The 14,877-nt window shown below is 33.7% G+C and overlaps 1 pseudogene; it reads right to left on the bottom strand.

The window, feature by feature from the left end:
* Positions 1-14,222, bottom strand: part of LOC129289174 (uncharacterized) — a 43,436-nt pseudogene extending 29,214 nt beyond the window's left edge.
* Between the last annotated feature and the right edge of the window lie 655 nt (positions 14,223-14,877).

Here is a 14,877-nt window from a genome sequence, read left to right as displayed (position 1 = left end):
AGGAAGCTTACCCAATAATGATCCAAGCTCATATGCTTCAATGTGGTTTAAGGATCATGCCTTAGTAATACATGAGCTCCCTTCATTACTTCCTTTTGATATCTCTCTTTCTTTCTCTAATTTCGAGTTTGATTTTGCAATCTGATAAGTATAGATCTTGCACATGCACTATGGCGCATTGACATGTCTGCCATAGCATATGGAACAAAGAGTCTCTTATTAATTTAAACCTTCCTCCACGCCATGGCCTACTCCAACTTCAAACCTAGCCTTCTTCTAAGACTGTTTAAGGATCCAAAAACTATATTAGTCTCCTTAAAACATCACTAATCCATAATTTATCTAATTTGATCAAAATACCTTTAGAAACACTAATAATTCCTAGTTTGAAAACTTAAGATGTTACACGTTAGTTATTGAGAGCGCTAGCATGCTGTTCATGTGAATATCGATAGAGGAAGCCGATTTAGGTTGTCAGCTTTTGAGGTCCAAATGCTTGAGGGAATCTTGAGAAGTTTGACATACAAAAGGTACTTCTTTTGTCTACCTTGACTTAAATGAATTCAATCGATCTGTGATTATTATTGGGGTTTTTGGATTTTGATTTTAATTTTTCTATTATGCCCCTAATCTAACATATATCACTCTAAAGACTGTTGAAGTTGCTGCAAGGATTGTAATTAATTATACTAAAAAATTTAAATTAAATTTTAGATTTTGCCCTTTTCATTAATTGTATATTGTAGGATTTACATGAGGAACAAACTTCCCAAGTTCCATTTCAATCTAGTAGAAGAATGGACATATTGGTGATAATAATTGGAAAACTAAATTATCCTAGTTATATTAAAGGGGTGGGAAAAGGAGTCAGTTTCAAGTAGCACTTTAGACTAACACCATGAAACTCAAGAGTTGTATATAGAGTTAAGCTTGATGAGGTTTTAGAAAAGCTTAAAGAGGAAGTTCCTCAAAAGTACAAATAGGATCGTGTGTTTTTCCATGAGTAACTTCTTGAAGAGTTTAGATCCATGGTCTCTAATATGGGAACTGCAAAAGGAACTGAATAAGGAACTAAGCAGCAAGAACCTTAGGTTTTTAACTATTTTTATTTAGTTAAATGTTTAGTCTTATCTTTTTTCCTTCATTATGTTTAACTTTTTCATTTCTTTCTCTAAACTTCTCTCGTGCTTCAAAGTATAAAAGATAGCCATAATCCGTTGGAGATAGCAGCATATGCCTCTAGTCCCTTAATGGATGGTGAAACTCCTTGCTTTTTTATTTAGATAAACCCAAGAAGTAGGTCATTAGTATAGCTCATGTATACATGCTCGAGGAAATAATTAATCATATGAATATTCCATACGACCAAGTCAAGGTGACATTTGAAGTTATTCTTGAGCCGAATATGACTATGCCATTTCCCATTGATGAGGTTGTAAAATTAAGCAAAGTATAACATCCTCAATTTTTAGGTTAGAAATTTGAGTATTTGAAAAGGGTAGTTTTAGTTAAAATAAGAGATTTATGAAATTACTAATGTTTGAGGGACACTAATAAAATTATTAGACCTTTGATTACCCTTAGAAGTGAGCTAAGATAGTGCATTGATTAATCAAGCTTGAGCGGGAGATCAAAACAGCAGATGGTACTTGCTGTGCCATGTGTCGTGTCACATCGCCAAATTCTAGCTTAAACCAAACATTAAATGATGAAATGCACCTGATTTCAAAAGGACAAAAGAAATAATTGAGAGAGAGGCGATGGAGGAAGGCTTGAGGGCTGTTAGGGCATGCTTCTAATGTCACTTTAGGAGTATATTGAGCTTAGAATCCACATTGGTAAGCTTCCTATTCTTATCCCTTCTCTTTTTAGTAGATTTGGATGTGATTGAGGCTTGATTCATGTTTCCTTAGGTATTGACTGAATCTATTAGCTTAGTTAAGGTCTTAAGGAGTTAAATCAAGATTCTAAACCTAAGTTTATGAATTTTTTAATGATTTTAAATTTTTGGTTAGGGTTTGGATAAACCCTAAGTAAAATTTAAGAGTTTTGGAACAATGTGGGTAAATGATTTGAGTTATTAATATGTGTGTCGAGTGCAATAAATGGAGTATGTTAGAGGTATTGATGGCATTAAAATAAGATTTTAGATATAATGAGTACCAAAGATTTAGTAATTTGGGGGTTTAATTTGAGTGATAATTGATGATTATTGTTAAAACCTGTAGTTTATATATTGTTCAAGTGTCGTTGCATGTGTGGACCTTGTAGAGCACATTTTCAGATTACGGTAACCTTTTTTGTGACAAAAGCATTAAGGGAAGGGAATAATTTACTTTATTTGATTAAGTGCTTAATCGTTTATGAGTAAATGTGTAATTTTACATATCTATGTTTATAAGTATTGCATATTGTGAAATGAGGATTTTATGCATAGAAAAAGACTTTTAAAAACAAGAAATTTATGAAAGTATTGTTGTATGTGTAATTGATTGTTTGTGTGCAAATATGTGAATTTCATAAAAGAGTGAGCATGATCATGATAGGGGGTAGGAGTTTACCTATAAGAAGGAGTAGTAGAAGTCCACATGGCATTTATCTTCCTAGTACCTTGTAAGGGATGGCATTAGAAATTTTATCTTTAGTGCCCATGTGGGATATGGTGTTGGAGATTTACACTCCTTAACATTAGTGTTATATGGTATTAGAGTAATGATGCCTCAAATCATGTGTGATAGGGGGAAACTATAATATAAAAGTGAGATAGAATACCTTTGGCCGAGTGATTCTACCACTGAAGGTAAGCTTGAGCCATTGTGCATGTATGCTTGGTCCACTAGACCCTTTAGTTTCATTTGGGGTGATATGAAGGCTCGGATAGCAGAATGATCATGCTAGAATGAAAATGACCTATGATTGTGGAAATGTTTATGTTTGAATATACTAAACGGATGTTTTTATATATGACCTTTACTTGTTTATAGTTGTGCATGTTAATTGATATTGTGAATTATTCTGTTATTGATATGTTTATCTCACCTCGTGGTTACATTTCTCAAGTGAGGGCTGCACTACGAGCAAAAGGAAGGAATGGACTATTAAGGATTGAAGAGCTTTGTTTATATAGCTCTTCCCTTTTATGTTTTGGTATTATAACGAAAAGCTTATGAATTCTATGCTAACTTAGGATCACTCATTATTTTGTATTCACTTGCATGAGAATTTGGTGTATGGGCATCTATCTCAACCTAGAATGATTTATTTGTATTGAAAATTATTGTGAGAGGTCAAGATATTAGTGCAGGTGACATCTTTGTGTTGTTTATACGTTGGATTGGCCAAAATGATAATTGTGGCAAATTATAGACACCCCTTGAGTTCATTATGGAATTAGGGTTTTCGTAGTCAATTTGTGCTTTGATTGTTGTTAGTGTGCTTTAATTAGTCTATTAGGTGAATTATGGTCTATTTGAGTTAGTTCAAGTGTCTCCAAGAATATTAGCATTAGGTTGTGCATTTTGGAAACCTTTATGTGTGTTTTGATTTAAAAAGGAATCAATTTAGGTTTAGATGTTTGATTTTCAAATGGTTAAGTGTTTAGGTGTGAAACCAGTGTTAGTAGCTAGAGGATCTGAAGAGTGATGCTTGGACACTTGAATCGCTTGAATTAGACATCAAATGGTGAAATGGTATACTTCAAAAGTTAATCTCAAAGTGCTATCATGATGATTGTCAGCTATCATGAAAGCAAGGGTACGCCAAAATGCAAGGCAAGTATGCCGTGGTGAGGGGAACGAGGTTTCTTTGTGTTATTTGCCATGATGGGTAACACCTGAGCTGCAGTAGATAGGCTTTTCTAGAAATTTTTCAAATTGTACCTTGTTGCAACTAAGTAATGATTTTGGTTTCTATGCTTCCACTACCTTATTTAATTTGTTTTAAACCATAGTTTAAGCTCAAACATTCTTTTGAAAAGGATTTTCTTCGGATCCCAATCTTTTAAACTACTTTTTTTAAACCATTGTGTTGTGATAAACTTATTTAAAAAATTTTATTATTATTGGTTATTACAATAGTGTGTTTAGATTGTTGTTCTGATAGTGTCAAGGCAAACATTATACCAAGCCTTAGGTTACTTAATTCTATAGCCTAAAAGACTTGTTGACATGGAGAGTTTTAACAGTAAAGAAAATGCCTATTATTCTTTATTTTTTTTCAATTAACTTATATAAATTTTATTCATTTGATATGTCATTAGGATCCTGAGGACTATCCTTATCTGCCACAATTATATAAATTTTTCAAAGCAATGACAAAGCCAATCAAGTTGACAATGCCTAAAGGAATTATAGGTGTAGATGGGTCATATCCTTTTGCAATTGATAAGAAAGACATCCTGGAATTCCTATTGATGAGGGAGCTAGATATATCCTAGGCCATGTTATCAATCTTGTAATTTTATTATTGATATTTTGTCCCATTTTCATTCATTTTAATTTGTATGCATTAACTTTTATCTCCTTTTACTAATAGGTTTCTTAGTAATCTTTGCACTGGACTCATTAATTTGGATTTTGTGTCCAGCTTTTTTGCATTGACTCAATGATATCCATGACAAAATGAGACATGTAGGCAAACTATTTAAAAAAAAATTATGATGTTATTTGGCCTTAGCACTTGAAGGGCAAGTTGTTTATATTTATGTATATATATTCAGTTTGGTAATATCTTTCTTATTTTCATATATTGATTATATTTCTTATATGTTGTAGTTACTATTAGTCCCTTTATGTTGTCTGCTTATATTTGCACGAGATTTATTGTTTTTGTTCTATGGGCAATCAACTGATTGCTAAAATTAAATATATATTTAACACATAAGATAATATTATTTTTATAAATGTTAGTTTTTAGATATTTAAATTATTTTAATATCTTTTTTTCTTTAAACTTCATTATAGTTCATTAAAGATATATCAAATAATACGGGAAATAGCCGCCCATTAAAAAATGAAACAAAAAAGGAAGAATTGTCGAGAAATACCTCACCAGTGATTTATTTGTTAATAAAGACTTGGGACAATTTCTGAAACTTAGCCCTTATTTGGCATTAAATCCCACGCGTGTTGTAACATCCCGAATTTATTCCTAATTTAGTTCATGGTAATCAAGTCTACTTAAGTGAAATCTATGAAGATAATGGTTAAAGAGGATTAAGGGACCTTTTGGGCTTATATGTAGCATTAGGAAGGGATGCAGGACTGAATTCGGGCTATATAGGTTGAGAAAGAGAGGTGGAGCTTCTCTATGTCATTTACCACGGTATAGGTCACAGAGTTTTGTGGTTGAGGCCCTTTATGCCATATGCTACGACACATGCAGTGCACGATGAAAATTATGCCAAAAAGGGGAGCATCGGTTCATCAAATTAGAATAGGAAGTGTGAAAAAAAAATGAAGGAGCTTACCTTTACTATGCTAGGGCTTTGATTTTAAGAAGGTGGGAGGCATTTTGAAGCTAGCAAACCCTAAGAGTAAGTCTTGTAACCTCTTCTTCTCCCTCCCCAATTTATTTTCTTAAGTTTATGGTTAGGGTTTGTTCAAGATGGATGATTTTCAGTCCATATAGGTTATGGATCTGAACCCATTGACTTACATGGAGTTAATAAGAGTTTGAGATATTTAAACAAATGATTAAGGGTTTTACATATTTTTGGTAGGTGAACTTCATTAATATTAGAAAATAGGGCATTAAATTAGAGTTATGAGTGTTGTTGAAGCATTAATAACCCTATGTGAAATTCATGATTGTTAGCGAGGAGCTAAAGAAGGTTAATATACCTAATAGCTGAGCCTAAATATAAGAAATAAATGCTTTGGGCATTTTATGAATGAAAAATAAGAGTTAGAAATGTGTATGTGTAATTTTGATGAGTTTGGACTTGATTAATTATACATTAATTGTTCAGGCATCATGTTTAGCTTGAAGAGCAAGCTTAAAAGCAAAAGTCATTAAAGCATAGACTTTTCACCTCAAAGGTTTGAGGTAAGCGAGGAAAACCTATTTTGGATAGTTATTTGTTAATTGAGTTATAATGTGAAAATGGATTAATTTACATGTATAATTGAAATTGTGATTTTAAATACATGACATAAATCATATGATAGTTATTAATCTTACTTTGACTAAATGTGGAGTTGAAATTGAAAAGTTTGTAAACTATAAATACATGTGGAATGAGAAGTATTTGATATGTGATGTGATGATTTTGTGTTGTAAAAGGAATTGGTGCTTGAGTAAATTGGAGATTGTATGTGATAAGTGATAATTTTTTGTGTTCACATGTGTTAATTGATTAAATAGTTTAAAAACAATAAGCTTGCTATAGTGAATTATGTAACACCACAATAAGGTTCACCTGACATTACCCAAATTTCCACACAAATCTCACAAAATCAATAACAAAGGTCCCTCAAAACTCATTTATGTTAAACCAATAATTATTCAACAAGGTAAATAAATATTTAAGAGTTTGGGATCCCAAAACTCTCTTTTAAAACCATTGAAAATCGCTTAAATATTAAATATAATGCACATTAGAAGCCAATAAGTTGAGTAATTGTCACTTAGTATAAGAAACAAAGCAACACAGATATAATGCATAATGGAAGCTAATAAGTTGAATATAAATGCATTGCGGCATGTGGTACAAAGCCATGGACTCCCTCTTTATGTCATGCACCGTAGTACTTTGAACATTTTTTGCTATTATGATAGTTCACATATGTGAACTTTTGATGTACACTATTTTCACATCCTACATTCGATAAGTATGATTCAAGAGTCCACACAAAGCTTATCACCTAATGAAAAAAGTTTGGACATGATCCATCTGTTCAATCTAAATTTAGTACTCTAGGTGCAAAAAGTCACTTTTAATAAAAATTTAAGCAACCCATATGTTCAAACTTCACACATTGTCACATAATATCACATTGGGCCTTGAACCAAGTCTAAAAAGGCCAATTACACCTAATTGAGCAATAATATCATCATACTTACACATACACTCACATATCACCATTAAACTGCCCTTTTCACACAATAGGGCCTATGTTTTCTAACTTCATAAATCTATATAATTCTTGGCCAAACTCCACATATTCATTACTTTTAGATACACATATTCACCTATAACATAATCTTAGCCCACAATTTCCATTTCATCATTTATCACATTATATCGCACATACTGGGCTAAGATTCACAAAAACATCACACATTATATCAAGACATGTATATGCATTCTATGACAACTTAATCCTTTTAAGTTTACACCAGTCCTAAGTCTTTCCCTTTGCCTTACTTAGATCAAAACCTATAAAAATATTATCCATAGGGTAAGATAACAATCTTAGTAATAGAATAACTCACTACCATTAATTATCATGCATAACATCAATAAGTAAAGCTTATATACACATAGTTGTATCCATATAAACATATGAACTTTTCATAAATGCCATTTTCAAACAAAATCATCTCCACTAGTATGAATAGCTACCATCCGATCCTCCATATCATCTTGACTGAAACCCTAGACTCTATTAGGCCAATTGTACTCTCATTAACTCGAGTACACCTTTAGTAGTAGAATCACCTGATTAAAGGTGTTTGCCCTACTTTTGGACTATGGTTTTCCCTTATTACACATGAATGGGGCATCATTGCTTTAACACTATATTGCATAGATGCGAAGGAGTATAAATCTCCAATGCTATACCTCATATGGGCACTAAGGAGATAATTTTCAAAACTGTACCCCATTACTAAGGAGATGAAATTCTCTAACACTAAACCTCGTCAGCCAATAAGGAGAATAAATTCCATATAGAGTTTTACTACTTCTTTCTATGGGCAAACTTCTAGCCCTATCTTAATCATTCAACTCTTCTATCACTTCTACAAGTTTCGATACACTTTATCCCGACATTCACCCCCTTTTTCTCACCAATTTAGGTTAATTTAAGTTATATCCTCAAAGCTTAATCATTAATCCCAAACTAGTCACAAAACCTTAGTTTGATTCCTACTAATCTTTTTATTACTGAAGGGTAAGAAATAAAACCCTTAAAACTTCTTGATTCAATTTCATTATCACTTAAACTAAGAGAAATTAGGGTAAAATCAAAGCTAAAAGCGGTATGAAACTTACTCGATGAGTGACTAGTTGAAAGTGTCTCCCAAGCTCCTAAAATCTCTTGCCTTAGTAGAGACTTAACCTTCTTTTCCTCTCTTTCTCGTGTTTTCCTCTCCTTTCTTATTGATTTATGAGCTAGTCTATGTACTTGTTGGCTAACTTTTTGTGCCATACTTTGTGATGTATGTTGTATATGTTGCAGTGTGTGGCATAGTGAGGAAAATTCTCACTATGCTCACATGCTTTGCTCCACAATGCCATTCTTCCACTCAATGCTATTCTTTCAACATCTCAAAAAGTTAAAACATCAATTTATCAACCAAAATCCTAATCACACACTAATTTACTATTTTATCCCTAATTAGTAATTAGTTTCAAAATTAAGAATTCAAGATGTTGTAAATTACAAGCATATGTAAATGTGTGTGTAAACATAAGATATGGCATGATCATTTAGCTAGAGTTTGCTTAGGAAGAGGAGTAGATAAATTAATATAGTACTTATGGCCATCTTTTAGTACCTGAAGGCTAGCCTTGTCCTACTATTTATTGAGGGATTGTCCTATAGTTTGTCGAGGGACTATACCATAGTTTGTTGAAGGACTCGAACCTAACTATCTCCATATGTTTGTCAAGGAGACTAGCTTAGGTTATATGACATCTTAGTAATTCAGAAATGGGAGAAACCATGGTCCTAGAGTAAGTGACTTTGGTCGAGTCACTCCTTACAATTGGTTACCTTAGGTAGTCCAGTCATATAAATGAAATCCTAATTGATGTTATAGCCCATAATTTTAGTTAAAGAAAATGAGGGTATAAGAGGGAATTGATCATGCATATTTTTATTCAACATATCACATGGTTGTTAACTACAACAAGTCATGATGTTTGATTGTGTCATTATTACATGGTTGTTTATATTGTGGCAATGTGTCTTGTGTTGTAAATTTGTGGAAAATGAAATTAAAAATAAGATAATGGTATAGTTGATAGGGGACACGGAAGCAGAATCATGCTAGTTTAGGGATATAACCCTGAAACAACAAAAACACAAGAACAAAAAGAAAGGGATGAAATTTATGACGGAAATAAAAAAAGGTATGAAGTAAACAATAGGATAATAATCAAGGTGAAGATCCTCTAGAGCACCTGCCTCTAGAAACCTCAACCTTCAAAGACACCACAAGAGTTGATCACGCTCTTAATCACATCTGTTTCTCACACGGGATGCCACCACAAAGCACTAAGGCTCACAAGAGTTATAAACTCTAAAATGAATAATTTCATTCAACTTTTGTGTTGTTTACAATAGGAAGCATGCCTAATTTATATAGGCTCATAGAAAAGAATATTTCCTAAAATTAAAACCCAAATTTCCTAATACTAAAAGGAGAAATAATATAAAATAATGATAAAATATTCAGCCACATAATTTAGGAGATGTGATCCTAAAATTATGGGATTACAAAATTTAGAAATTAATACTATAATTAATTTTAACCTTTGACTAGATTCAAAATAGAAAATCAAATTAAAGGACCATTAAAATAGGAAATAATTTAGGAGACAATCAAGGGATCATAAAGGATTTAAAATCACGCCACCCTTGACTTCTTCACTAGGGTTTCATGCCTCCTTGCTTGCAAGAGGCTCAACTTGTAGTCTTCCTTGCATTGGGCTAATGTCTGCATCTCTTGGGCTTGACTCTTCATGAGTTTGGATCTTAAATACATTATACACGTATAGATGCTCTCCTTTGGGCTTGAGAGGAGTACCCCAATGCTCTCCAAGCTCTTGAACTTCTTGCACAAGACTGAACAAGTCTTGCTTTATGGCTTTAGTTCGGGCTCTTGTCATTGGACCTCCAATATGTTGTAATGGGTCTTTAGGTACATTAGATTGGAAGTATTGGGCTCCTTCTATGTCACCATGCTCATGATTACCATCCTTAAGCTTCGTTGCCATTAATGCTAGTCACCCGTGCCATAGGGTCGATCATTCCTTCCCAGTTGGAAAGTATTCGTCCTCGAATCTGCAGAATCATATAAAGATAAATCAAAAATATTAAATGTGGCACTAATATTGCCATAAGAGCTAGGCAAATCAATCTTGTAAGCATTATCATTAATTCTTTCTAAAACTTAGAAAGGTCCATCTCCTCGAGCTTGAAGTTTGGACTTCCTTTGATTAGGAAATCTCTCTTTCTTTAAATGTAACCAAACCCAATCTCCAGGCTCAAAGATCACATGTCTCCTGCCTTTATTAGCTTGTTTGGCATATTGCTCATTCTTTCGCTCTATGTTTGCTTTAACCTTAGCATGTAAGTCCTGCACAAACTTAGCTTTTTTCTTGCCATCAGTGTTAGCATGCTCAGAGAAAGGCAAAGGTAAAATATCAATAGGAGATAATGGATTGAAACCATAAACAATTTCAAATGGAGAATAAGAAGTAGAAGAATGAATAGCCCTGTTGTAAGCAAATTCAATATAAGGTAAACAATTCACCTAATTCTTTAAATTCTTCTGAATTATTGCTCTTAATAGTGTAGTCATAGTTTTGTTAACTACTTCAGTTTGATCATCAGTTTGTGGATGGGCAGTAGTGGAAAAAAGTAACTTAGTCCCTAATTTATGCCATAGGGTACGCCAGAAATGACTAAGAAACTTCACATCTCTGTCACTCACAATAATCTTAGGTAAATCATGCAAATGAACAATCTCTTTAAAGAATAAGTCAGCAATGTTAACAGTATCACTAGTCTTAGCACAAGCAATAAAGTGTGCCATCTTAGAGAACCTATCAACAACAACAAATATGGAATCTTTTTCTGCAGAAGATTTAGGCAATCCAATTACAAAATCCATAGAGATATGTTCCCAAGGGTGAGAGGGGACGGGTATAGGAGAGTAAAGTCCATGAGGTCGGACCTTAGATTTTGCTTGTCTACATTTAATGCATTTATCACAAACAGATATGACATCTTTTCGTATGTAAGGCTAAAAGAAATGATCAGACAAAATAGCCAAAGTTTTCTCTACACCAAAGTGTCCCATCAGACCACCACTATGTGCTTCCTTAGTAAGCAACTCACGCATAGAACAAATAGGAATGCATAATTTATTTTTCTTAAAAAGAAATCCATTAAATCTAAAGAAATTACTAGATCCATGATTTTCACAAGATTTCTAAATATTTTCAAAATCAGGATTAGTTTTATAAAGATCTTTTAGACTCTCAAAACCAAGTAATTGAGCATGCAAATAGGAAAGTAATGTATACCTTCGAGATAAGGCATCAGCAACGATATTTTCTTTACCTTGCTTATGCTTAATCACATAAGGAAAGGTTTTAATTAATTCCATCCAGTGAGCATGTCTCTTGTTTAACTTACCTTGAGACTTGAGAAACTTTAAACTTTCATGATCAGAATGAATGATGAATTCCTTAGGCCACAAATAATGTCGCCATGTTTCTAAGGCCCTCTTTAGAGTATAAAGCTCTTTGTCATAGGTGAAATAATTCAAAATTGCGCCGTGAAGCTTTTCACTAAAGTAAGCTATGGGCTTAGAATCCTGCATTAAAATAGAACCTATACCAATACCAGAAGCATCACATTGAATTTCAAATGCTTTAGAGAAATTAGGCAAAACAAGTAAAAGGGCATTAGTCAATTTATCCTTTAGGGTTTGGAAAGCCCTTTCTTGTGTTTCACCCCATTTAAAGGTCGCATTCTTCTTAACAAGTTCATTAAGAGGGGCAGCAATGCTAGAGAAATCCCTAACAAATCTCCTATAGAAGCTTGCTAAGCCATGGAAGCTTCTCACTTCACTTGCATTCTTAAGGGTTGGCCATTCATGAATAGCCTTAACTTTCTCCTCATCTACACGAATTCCCTGTGATCCAACAACAAATCCCAAAAAGATAACAGAGTCCATGCAAAAGAAACACTTTTGAAAAATAGCATATAGCTTATATTCCCTCAAGATGTCAAACACATTTTTAAGATGATTCATATGATCAGTCAAAGATTTACTATAAATCAGAATATCATCAAAGTAAACCACAACAAACTTGTCTATAGACTTTCTAAAAACATGATTTATTAATGCCATAAAAGTGCTAGAAGTATTAGTCAAACCAAAAGGCATAACTAACCATTCATATAATCCAAATTTAGTTTTAAAGGCAGTTTTCCATTCATCACCCTCTTTTATACGAATTTGATGATAACCACTTCTAAGATCAATTTTAGAAAAGATAGAAGCACCATGTAATTCATCAAGCATATCATCAAGTCTAGGGATAGGGTAATGATACTTTACAGTGATTTTGTTGATTGCTCTACAATCAACACACATCCTTCAAGATCTGTCTTTTCTTGGCACCAAGATAATAGGGACAGCACAAGGGCTAAGGCTCTCACACACAAAGCCTTTCATCATTAATTCCTCTACTTGGCGCTGGATCTCCTTAGTCTCTTCAAGGTTAGCCCTATAAGCAGGCTTATTTGGAATAGCAGCTCTAGGCGAGAAATCTAACCTATGTTCAATTCCTCTTAAGGGAGGAAGTCCATCAGGAATTTCATCAAGGAATAGATCTCCATAATCCTCCAATAAAGGGACAACACTAGAAGGCAAAGTGGGGTCAAAAGTGTTAGTAGAAAAATAAATATTCTTAGGAATTACAATAAGGGCTTGCTCACTCATCGAAGCCTCTTGAATCTTACTTTGTCCACACAATAATATTTTCTTTTCATTATTTTCCTTCACTCCCACCATTCTATTTTTTTCTTTTCTCACCTTCTCACCACTCTTTTTCCTCTCTTTTGATTGATTTTTAAGTAAAGTAATACTTTCTTTCTTTTCTCTCTCACTCATGCCACAATCAAGGAGATCTCTCCTTTGCTTGTAATCTTGAGTAATCTTTAGTTAATCTTCATAGGCTTGGATGGGCCTAAGAGGATTTAATACAACAGTCTTGCCTTTAAAAGGCACCTTGTAACAATTTCTAAAACTATCATGAGTAGCCTTACTATCAAACTACCAAGGCCTACCTAATAACAAGTGTCCAGCAAGTATAGGGGCTACATCACATAATACATCACAAGTATAAACTCTAACAGAGAAAGTAATCAACACTTGCTTAGAAACCCTAATTTTAGTAGAATCATTCAACCATTACAATTTGTAGGGCTTAGGGTGTGGAATTAAAGGTAAAGATAATTTATCTACAAGTAAAATGCTAGCGACATTAGTACAACCACCACCATCAATTACCATGCTACACACTTTCTCTTTGATGAAGCATCTAGTGTGAAAAATATGCTCGCGTTGCTCATGTTCATCATCCTCCTTTGGTTGAATATTGAGAGCTCTTCTTGCCACCAAGATAGAGTCAACTACACCATTGCATTCAAGCTCATCATTTAATTCATGGGAGGTAGAATCATCATCAACATTATCAGCATCATCTTTATCACTTTCATGCACACTATTATAGCCACCATCATCTCTCAAGATCATAACCCTTTTATTGCTACAATCTCTCGCCATGTGGCCCATACCATGACATTTGAAACACTTAATAGGAGAAGTGTTAGATGAATAAGAAGAAGGTTTAGGGTTAGAAGTTTTACCCTCATACTTGGTCTATATTTCTTCCTTAGCCTGGGATGTAGCTTTGGCTTTGGAATCCTTCCATTTGGAAGTTGTTTTAGAGTCTTTCCAAGAGGACTTGGAACGTTTGTTCTTATTTCTCTGCTCTAACTTTATAGCGTTGTGTATGAGCTCTTCCTTGTCTACAAAAGTGTACAAGTCAAGCTTATCTCTCAACTCTGGCATCAAGCCATCCATAATTCTTGACATTGCTTCACGTTCATTTTCTTGAATGTTTGTACGAAACTTTAAGATATTCAATTCGTGCACATACTCCTCCACTGTCATAGATCCTTGAAAAAATTTCTCAATTTTCTATTCAGCTCTGTGTAGTAGTAGCTAGGGACATAAGCCTTTCTCAAGTACCTTTTAAGCTTCTCCCACATTTTAATGGGCTTTTTCCCAAGTTGGCTTCTTTTGTATTGTAAATCTTGCTACCAATAAACAGTATAGTCAGTGAAATTCAAAGAAGCAGTTTTTACCTTCCTTGACTCAGACAAATCAAGAGTCATGAAGATTTGGTCCATCTTCATTTTCCAATCAAGGTATTTTTCTAGATTATTGCTACCCTTGAATGAAGGATACTTTACTTTTTGGTCCGGTAAGTCAACACCATGCTTTGAGGATTTCTTTCCCTTAGGAGAAGGGGGTTCTTCATACTCCTCATCATCGCTGGGGATCTTATGCTTCTTTCCTTTAGAAGAGGAAGTCTCCGGCTCATCTTTATCCTCTTTATGGAACCTATGATCAAGTTCCAATCGAAACTGCTGCAACTGTGTTTTGATAAGTTCTAAAACAGAGTTCATATCAATACTAGGGGATTCATCCTTGTTACTCATGTTCACAGAAGCACTAGAAATCATATAAGATAAAAATAGGTCCTCACACACACAAACTCATGTGTTTACTCTCAAGATAAAGTCACTCATGTTTCACAAAAAAAAAATTAATGGCTTTTTTTTAATGATGAAAAACACACTTGCCTTTTACCACTCACTAAGCTTGTGGATAGAATCCAATGGT

The sequence above is a fragment of the Prosopis cineraria genome, unplaced genomic scaffold, assembly GCF_029017545.1.
Source record: "Prosopis cineraria cultivar Desert tree isolate PC_DT_omini unplaced genomic scaffold, ASM2901754v1 PC12, whole genome shotgun sequence".
NCBI lineage: Eukaryota > Viridiplantae > Streptophyta > Magnoliopsida > Fabales > Fabaceae > Prosopis > Prosopis cineraria.
This window is presented reverse-complemented; position numbering and strand designations above follow the sequence as displayed.